The 10,310-nt window shown below is 41.1% G+C and overlaps 1 protein-coding gene across 1 annotated transcript in view; it reads left to right on the plus strand.

The window, feature by feature from the left end:
* RPS6KA1 (ribosomal protein S6 kinase A1) overlaps window positions 1–10,310 on the plus strand; it is a 328,808-nt gene that overhangs the window by 156,548 nt on the left and 161,950 nt on the right. The window lies entirely within an intron of this gene.

A 10,310-nucleotide genomic window follows, 5' to 3' on the forward strand; every position in this document is an offset into this window, starting at 1 on the left:
AGCTTTTTTTGCTTTTTTTATTTGTTCTTTTGTATTCCTTTTCCTTTCTCTAAATGCTTGGTGCATTTCAGTGAGAGTACTTAGTGCTACCACCAGGACAGAAGCCATATGCTCATGTGTATAACCTTCTGGTGTGAGGTAGTCATAAAACTTAAGATAAGGCAGAGTATTATGCAGAAGAATAAGATTAGATACAGTCTTCTATTACATCCTCATAAATAGACATCCTCCTTCCAAGCAAGAAAGGTAAAATATTTTACACACTTTCCATTCATAAATGGTATTATGTGAAATTAAAAATAAAAGTGGTGACTCACTTGTTTAGCTCCAATTGAGCATCTAGGATTAATAAAAAAAGTTAGCAATGACCTCAAGAAGTATTCCTATGTCATCAGAGAACAGCAGCACTACAGAAACACTCAATATGACAGCACAACCTCACATCTTCCCTAATTTTACATGATTGGAAACCTCAGGTGTTTTAATCATGCATCTTTCCTTGGGATATAGCTACCTTCAAATCAATCAAGCTTACTTAAGCTCACTTCCAACTTCATAGTCGAGATGGATATTAGCATTTTCCCAACACATTTGTATTTTCTGAACTTTTCTAACTGCAGCCCCACTTGACTGTCACAATCTCAGCAGCGCACAAGTGAACTAGTTTATAGAAAATTCAGGTATAGCTACATAAACTGCAGTTACAGAATCTTGAGTTGGGATCGGGTTGAAGGGACCTTAAAGCTCATCCAGCTCCAACCCCCTGCCACAGGCAGGGACACCTTCCACTGGAGCAGCTTGCTCCAAGCCCCTGTGTCCAACCTGGCCTTGAACACTGCCAGGGATGGGGCAGCCACAGCTTCTCTGGGCACCCTGTGCCAGCACCTGAGCACCCTCCCAGGGAAGAGCTTCTGCCTAAGAGCTCATCTCAATCTCCCCTCTGTCAGGTTAAAGCCATTCCCCCTTGTCCTGTCCTTACAGACCCTTGTCCAAAGCCCCTCTCCAGGTTTGTTGTAGCCCCTTTAGGCACTGGAAGCTGCTCTAAGGTCTCCCCAGAACCTTCTCTTCTCCAGGCTGAACAAGCCCAGCTCTCCTAGCCTGTTTCCAGAGCAGAGCTGCTCCAGCCCTCAGAGAGCCCTCACAGCATCTCTGTGGCCTGCTCTGGACTTGCTCCAACAGCTCCACATCCCTTTTGTGTTTGGGGCCTTAAAGCTGGACACACAACTGCAGAAGGGGTCTCATACAAGCACAGCAGAAGAATCCCCTCCTTCAAGCTGCTGCTGGGGATGCAGGCCACCAAAAAAGCCATTAAACTGTAGGTACTCCTGCACCCATGACATTTCCCTTTTTTCTTCACTTAGATATCAAGCATACTTTCACACTAGCAGCACATGGTGGAGGCTAAAGGAAGTAAGCAGGATCCTCCACCTTCAAATATGACCGCTGTCACTACTGCTGATGCATCATTCCCACACAAACACTGCTGCACAACAACTAAACCTTTCTCCTGCTCCTTGAGTTTTCTCATTTGTTTCAATAACAAATAGTTCAGGTGACTGTGCACTTCTGAAGTTTTGAAGCTTATTAAGATTGTTACCAAAGCATTTACTTGGTTGGAAATATACTTAAATTAGGTAGCCTTGAAAAGTCTACAAAAACAAATAATAAAGTCAAATGTAAACCTCATAATGGGTTTTTTGTAACCTCAAAAGACTCTTTGCTTCTCATTTTCTTCAAGTGAACTGACCATTTATCTTCATCCTGTTACTTGAGCAATAGTGTGACCTAATTGCACTGGATTTCCTCTGTATTTAACTTTTTGTCCCTAAGAAAGGTCTGTGGTACGATTTCATGTACAATTACACTTAACTTCTTCACTAATAGATTCATGTATTCTTTAAGAGTGATGTGCTCTGAGCCATTCCAGGCTAAGCCAAGTTGACAGACTCTATTAAAGCGCAGTACTGTCATGGGCATTGTGATTCTTAACACAAGTGCATGTGACAGATACCAATTACTTTGCTCTTTTTCATAAAAAGTCTGCATGACACAGGAGTTGTTAGGAATGACTGATAAGATCACTGAATGCTTTACATCATGATTTTCAAATATGATTCATCCTTAATCATGGAGTAAGCATAACTGCATATCTATCACATTATGACCTGTTGTATGCAAGAGAGGCAGATTAAGCTAGTCACCTCCTAACCAAAATTTCTATCAGGCTGTGCTAATTGTCACTTAAGGAAGCTGCCATCTTTCTTCATGACAGTACAAGGATGTTTAATAATCTTAACATCAGCCCTTCAGAAGCATTAGCTTATTAGATGAGTCTTTTCCAGAAAGCAATTATTTTAATCAATGCTAAAGCACAGAAGTTATCATCCCTTAACAAATAGCTTTAAAAGCAATTAAGTAGACAGTTGTTTCTAAACACCCCAGGATTGCTGCTGCAGACAAAAGGCCAGCACCACTTGTTCAGGGTACCACTTACTGAAAAAACGTGTATGTAAAGACATGTAGAAACAAAGGAAATTCTGTAAAAATTAAATGCTTTCATCACAATTCAGAAAACTAAAAAGGATTCTTCTGCCCTTCTGTACTTAAAACACAGCAAATATTAAGGTCATCTTCTAGGTTGGTTCACTTACAAAGAAAGATAAATGCCAACTGACTAGCAAACATTGGACCTGCTCCTCCCTACATTGAACAACTCTACCTAATAAATGAAGAACTTCAAGAAACAAAAATTTTAGTTTTATTACCAATGAAGAGCTGAAAACATCAGGAAGTTTTTACTCCACAACACTGATGAAGTTATCTTCAGAGTTCCTGAAGACTGGATTTTAGGAAGCTGTTGTTTGACAATTACTATATGATTTACACAGTCAAAAGACTTAGAAGAAGTTTTTAAGATAAATGAATTAAGCAAAATTCCTACAGAATTAAGTAGATGGAAAAATACCTGTTAGAACCATGAGAGAATTTTTCTTCCCACGATAAATTAGCAGGGCTTTGATTAATGAAAAACATATTAGGAAATATTTTCAATTCTTTGAAACAAGTTAGTACTTATTCTCCTCCTGCCCAGTAGCAGAAAACATCAGCTCCCAGTTGTTCACAGCAGGTTTTCAATGATATAGTCACATATCAACATTTTTGCTCATGAACACTTTGAATGCAAAGTGCATTGCAAATATGCAAACATGTAAAAACTGTGACTATTTAAAGAAACTTTCTCCCTTACAGCTTTACTGGACTCTCTTTGTGTAAGAGTGTCTTTACAAGAGAACAAGACAGCCATCTAGAGGGGAAGAAGAATAAACTCTATTTACATCAGTAGGGAAGACTGAATGGCTAATTCACTCACTGTAAGCCAGAAAAGACACAGACCAAAGAGATGTGAATCTAAGTGAAAAGAATCCACATTATTGTACCTAGTAGGGGGGTTATTTTCATTTTGTATTTCAACATAACTGACTTAATCGATAACCCTGAACCCTAAAAGTGACAGTTCCCTCCTTTTAGGATGATAACTTATACAGAAAGTACATATTTTTATGAAAGCAAAATGATTTTCACTATATGGCACAGAAGTCTAAGAAATTAAAAGCACTGATCAGTAACTAGGGATAAAAATGTCAGTTCTGTCCAGCTTCTTAAATATATTATTGTATTACTCATTTCCTTCTCCTGTACCAACTGGGTCTGGTACAGAACTAATCAGCTTAAAAAGGCAACTAAACTAGCAATGAGCTTCCTTATTACAGCATCATAAAACAGCATTTATGGCTACCAATGCCCATAGCAGTTCATAACTGGTAAGCTGTAAACCTTCACAGTAAGTCAACAGAAGTCTGAGTTCCAAGTGGAGCACCAGTATAAGCAGTTATTTCTTGGTACTTCAGAGAATTTGATAAAATTGGGGATTACAGCCCAGTGGGAAAGGATTCTGGATAATTCTGACTGCTTACTCAGATCAATTCCTGGCAGTGGGAAAGCCTAATGCACTTTAATTAGCATAGCTGTTTTGAAACAAATGTTACACGTGGAGAAAAGAAGACAAAATGTGAAGAACCAAATTATCATTTGAAGAAAGCACAAGAAAAATCTTTCTATAGTTTTGATCCAGACTGGGCAGAGAGAAGATTGAGGTGTGAAACAAATGATCAGCATTGCTTTTCTCTGTCTGGACCATTTCCTTTTTGTAGGTCTCAGTTTCTACACTATCAGAGATCTCGTTATTCCTAACTTGGTAATTCCACTGTGACCACTTAGGCCAGCTCTCAAGCTGTTGGGGTACTTGACAGGTCTTTCACTGTACAGGGACAAATGCATATAAAATTCTCTCGTATTTCTTGCCATTCCCACACCATGGAGTAAAGCTCTTGAGTTGGAGAAGGTCAGGAATTGGGGGTGTACATGGGATGTGGAGGAACATTTAATTCTACTGTATACCAATTTAGGAAGCCTACAAAAGACCACGCTGAAGCACCTCATCCCCAAGATTTCTGGCTGAGCCTGAGCCATTTCACACATTCCTTTTGCTTCATATCCAACATGACATGCGGGCAGGCCACTTACTGGCACCAGCTAGTAGTAATCATTGAATTAAATCCAAATATGTTCTTTAAAGACTTTTTACACCGTTCTTCTAATGATGACCTCTTCCTTAGTTCTGCAATGGTTTCAACTGGCTTTGCAATCACTGGTATAGCTATAAAAAGTAAAACACCTTCTTCTAACCCCATTATGATGAAAGCTTAAACTTTATTATTCACTTTTAATGGAAAGAAGTTAAACTCCCTCAGGAGCCATAAAAGGGAGTTTTTTGATCTATCAGCTAATGGAAGGTTGCTGCAGAGTCATGCCCTCAGCAGCCAGTCTGGTAAAGGGTACATCCAGGGTACACCTGGATGACAAGACAGATGTTTCCTGTTATTTTTTTAAAAAAAAGATTTTTTCCATTTTAAACACAACGATTTTTAGGACTTGTTCTGTTTAATTTTTAATGGCTTGGGATTCAGGGTTTTTTTCTTAATTTCTTAGCAACCTTTGAAGAGTATTTAAAAAAAGTCCTGTACCATCAACCAAAATTACAAGCTCAGCCCAAGACACTGTCTTATGATAATTGTCTAACATTAGATCATCCCACAAAGGTAACATCCCTGTTCATCACATTGTAGTTTAAAATGGTAACATATTCCCTGCTCTACACAGTGTCATTTGCCAAAAGACATTAACACCAGGATTTGTAATGAAGACCATCCAGGTTATTAAAAAAAATAGTAATTAAGAAAACCACCACAACCAAACCCCCAAACAACAAACAGGGAAGGGGTGGAGGGAAAACTGCCTATCAGATCACCTTCTAGGTCAAAAGCTGTCTGGCTCAGCACCTGGTTGATCTTCAAATGAGATTTCAAACCTGAGAAGTGACTGCAACAGCTCAGAAGACAGCTCTGAACAATCACTATCACATGGAGCATGTTTTTAACCCAGTGAATTCCAGCTAACAGCCTCAGGACTCTGGGGACTGGAAGTGTGATGCATACAGGCTCACAGAATTTTTGAAGAGTGGAAGTGAGATGTTTTTCCTGCTTTGAATGGTCATCAAAATAATCAGTCTCTCACAACACAATTACATAAGCTTATCAACGCAAATATTTCCCCTTTGCTTTTCTCTTACAGATTTCTCCTAAAGAGTAAGTAGTTGAAAGATATTGGGAGGGAGGAGAGAAGGGGATGGACACAGTATTAACAATAAAAACAGTTGTGAAAACTCCAAGTGAAAGTGAGATGCAGCCAGAGTGGCACAGCTTCTCTCAAAGTAGGAAAGAAAAACACACTGAATAATCAACAGCCACCTAACTTATACATTTATCACTTTTTAGTAAAGCAAGTCCTACCTTAGGAAGCAACAGACTTCAGAGAAGATTCCATTATGAAACTGAAATGTGTAACTTTAGATATTTGTAGTTACTAGAAGTAACTATGCAAACCCCATAGAAAAGGCTGCATGAGTTCTAGGTCTAGATAGGGAAAAAAAAAGAAAAAAAAAAAAACTTTCTCTCCTCAGTCTGAGCCCTCTTGCTGCATTTGAAATATTTGCTATTTTGCCCTGAAAAGAAAAACAGCTTCTGGGGAAAGTCACAATTCAGATTCTTCAGTCTGGATATAGCAAACACTCCCCTCTTCAAATGCCTCAGCCATAGCCTCCAACGTTTTTATAACCTCCTGTTTAAACACAGATTTATTTTAATTGGTCCTTTTCCTTCAGAGTGGTCCCCAGCTGCTTCTCTCACTTGCCTCACCAGGTGTCTGAGAGGTAAATCAGGATAATTAGTTCCGAATTACCCAGCTGATGGCTGAAAAAGTGACATCTTAAGGTAAAATGTAGGAAGGTAAATGGCATCTTCTAATGTAACACAAAAATAAAGGACAGAAAGGAAGAGGGCAGTCAAAAGACACTTTTGCCTTCCATCAAGTCCATGAAGTTAGTAAATATGGTCATATTCCCTGCTACCAAAGAGAAATCAGCTGCTCACAAACCTAATTAGCAAGTCTTATGTTGGAAAACTTAAATACCCAGCAGCACCCACTGACTGCAGCCTCAGTGATCTGAAGAATATGACCCACCATCATATTTTCACCATCAGTAAAAGACAGAAAGCAGCAAACCCATCTTCAGGAGGTTTCATCAGCCCTGAACCTATTTTCCCTATAACAAACTACAAAAAACTTCAGATTTGGTCTGACTTAGCTTGGACCGATTTACAAACATTAGCTGTGAATGTACTTCTACAGAATTTTGTGGTCATGTTGTAAAAAATCTCTTAGGCAATGAAATTGAAACAAGAAATAAAGACAGAAAAAATATTCCCATACAGTAGGTTCTCTTATAATCCAAACTAGAACTTTTGAAGACACTCATCTCTTAAAACAGCAGGAGGAAATGAAAACCTGTCTCACTTGCATTAATAGGAAGACAAAAGGCTCACTCAGAAAGTGGTGTCAGTCATTTCCCTCAAGAGGTGGTTAACAAGCTGTATCTGTTGTGCCTGGGACCAAATTTAAGCCCAGGTGAATGGACAAGAAAATAAGGACTTTTACTGACTTATTAGCACGCATGCTTTGTACACAGTGCTGCAGTTTGTACTTTATTGTATTTTGGTGGGGTTTGTTGCACTCATTTTGTTGTATTTTCACCTATAACACAGAACAAACATTTGTTTTAAACAGTCTGCTTCCGATTTACTCAAATCGGATTTGTCTAGGATCCTAGAGTCCATATGAACATGTTTTGAGGATACCTCTTAGATGTAATGAAGAAATAATATACAATTAATAACTCTAAGACAGTAACCTGGAAGTCTCCCCTTAACACTTACACCTATGAACCCTTCATGATGGTAGAGTTCAAGAATACACCAAGGAAAATGTTTTCTAAATGATGCACTGAAATTCTTAGCCCAGTAAACAATATTCATACCACACAAAGGACTAAGGGGTTGTATTTTTGTTCATTAAAGTGAAAGACAAGCCTAGCAATTTATATTATCACTAAATATTATGGGGTTTAGTTGGGAGTCTGTTTGGGGGGGGGTTATCTGATACAGCTAACATTTTGTTTCTGGGATCAATGCTGTCACAGCAGCAATGAAAAATAAAACAGTAGTACCTTTATTTACATTCCCAAAATACCATTAAAACCATTCCCAGGCAGGCACAATCAATATTATAGACTCAAACTACACCACTCTGCTTGAAGATATAAAAGGTATTTTGTTCAAGAAGCCAAGAAATTAGTAGTATAACAAAGTAGCTAAAAATGCTGTCATGCTTTTTATTGTGTATGAATTGCACAGCTGAGGAGGTACAGTAAGTGCCTGACATAATGAGTCATGACTGGAGCTGGAAGGCTTACTTGCCCCTAAGTGACACAAAAGCAGGGAATTAACATAAAAGTAGCTTGTATCCTATATAAGATCTATTGCTTCACTTCACAGCAGGTTTTAAACTCAACTGTTAAAAGGATGGAATACTGGTCTACACCTTTGTGAAATAATGAAACTTGGAATTTTTAAAAAGGACATCTTATTTGCTGTCTCAGTGACATTTCTTTTCATGCTGAATATAACATTGTTAATAATTCTTTAACTAATACTTCACCCTAAACACAACCATCTAGGTGAATAACATCAACAAAACAGTGGCTGCTTATGCCCAGAAAAGTCAAAGCTTTCAAAACAAATACCAGAGCAAAATAGAATATTTTTATTGGTTGCTTATACTCTACAGCTAGCAGAGCTAGAAGTATCTTGCAGCATTCACAGACCTGTTCGACATAAGAAGCACCTGAATGTCATCAAATCCAAGTGCTCTCTGCAGCTAGATGAGATCAGCCCCAGCTTTTCCTACCTGAAGCTCGAAACCATGAGGATGGAGACCCATAATTCTCTGGGTAACCTGCTCTATGTACTGGGTCATCTTCTCAGAGAAGACTTTCCTTCCTTAGCGCGTACTCTGGAGTGCCCACGCTGCACCTTGACGTCACTCTCTCTCTTTATACCACCAGCCACAGCTTTCTCCATCATCTCTGTACCCCTTCTTTGACATTAAAATGGTATCAGTACAGTTGTAAAACCAAGATGAACGGTCATATTAGAAATAAGGAAATATAATAACAGTTCTAGACATGGAAAAATACTGTTCATAACACAAAGGAAAAAATCCTAACATGATGGATCTTGAGGGAAAACTTGCACTTTTACTCTGCACATTTACTTTGCACTTGAACAAACTGGAGGACAAAATGCTATTTATCCAGACAATATAAGACAATTTTACCAAATTTACTCAAAAAGAACTCCAGCATTCAGACAAAACACCTCTAAAAGTCCTTTTTAAAGGCCACTTCTCCCCTGCTACCCATTTCCAACGGTCAGGGTAGGAACCTGGGCTAGAAAAGGCAAAAGTGGGGATAGGAAAGGAAGGAAGAAGATGGCCTCATGGCCCCATGGCAGGCTGTTGGAACTAGAAGAGCTTTAAGGTCCCTTCAAACCGAAAACATTCTGTGACATACACAGTAGCGGGAGTGAGTGGAAACGTAAAGAAATTAAAAAGAAAACGCTTTACCTGGGATACAGCCACAGCACTCAACAAAGCAGATTTAAAGAAGCTTTTCCCCAACTGCTCTGTGCTAAAAGTTTTCTCAGTCTTCAAGGACAAACTGCAAACCCGTCTGGACTCGTCCCAGCACAGAGTGGATGTGCTCTTGTCCCGGGTAAGCCCCAAGACAGACAGCGAGTAAAACGACTTCGGGAAAGAGAGTAAAAAAACCTTCTCGCAGGCATGTTACCAGAGTGCCATCTACCGCGAGCAGGTGCCGGGAGCTGAAAAGCATCCGCTCCGCTCTTGAGGGAACGCAACATCTCTGAGAGATCTCCTTGAGAAAGGGCTCACAGGGGTGCCAGGAGGTACCTACCCTGACCGGAGGAACGCGCCAGGCCCGCGGACGGTGACCCGGGAGCGCGTTTCCCCTCAGGTGCGCTGAGGCGAGGTGTGAGGGGAGCCGAGGTAAAGCGCGGGCGCCATCGCCGCCTGTGGAGAACAACGGCGGGAAACCGCCCGGAAGCCCGGCGACAGGTGCCTTCAGCGCCATGGGGCGCCCCCTGCTGCCTGGGCGCGTCAGGCGGGCTCGGCCCGACCGCGGGGGGCTCCTCGAGCGGCCGCCATCGGCTCCTCAGCGCGGAGACGAGGTGCTGCGGAGGGCGAAAGGGAAGGAGAACCCTGCCCTGCTGCTGCATGAAGGCGAGACCCCGCCGCGACCGCCCGTCAGGTGCGCAGGGTAACGCGCGGCCGCTGTGGAGGGCTGAGGGGAGGGAGGGCTGAGGGGACGGGCGGGTTAAAACCGGCACCGAAAGGGTGCTCAGGGCAGCGCTGGAGTCACCGTCCCTGCAAGTGTTCACACACCGGGTAAACGAGGCCTCAGTGCCATGGGGTTGTGGTGGCCTTGGCCTAAACTTAAAGGTCTTTTCCAACCTGGTTGAGTCAGTGATTCAGGGCAGCTGACAGACACCATCTTGTATTGCTCTGCCCTCTCAGCCCAGGCTTGGCTTACCCCACCTTTCCTCCTCACCCCTACAACATGGAACTGGAAACCCAGCCCAAGATCAGCAACCAGCTGGTGCTTTGAGAGGTACCGCAGAAGGGAGTGCCGCAGTCAGAAAGAGATCTTACTTAGTCCTTAAATATCTTATTTATCCATTGAAGAGCTTATTTACCCCTTCAAGATCTAATTTATTCCT

This window comes from Pezoporus flaviventris, unplaced genomic scaffold (assembly GCF_033815535.1).
Source record: "Pezoporus flaviventris isolate CSIRO_AGI_PZ_B2104156 unplaced genomic scaffold, CSIRO_AGI_Pfla_v1 ptg000008l, whole genome shotgun sequence".
NCBI lineage: Eukaryota > Metazoa > Chordata > Aves > Psittaciformes > Psittacidae > Pezoporus > Pezoporus flaviventris.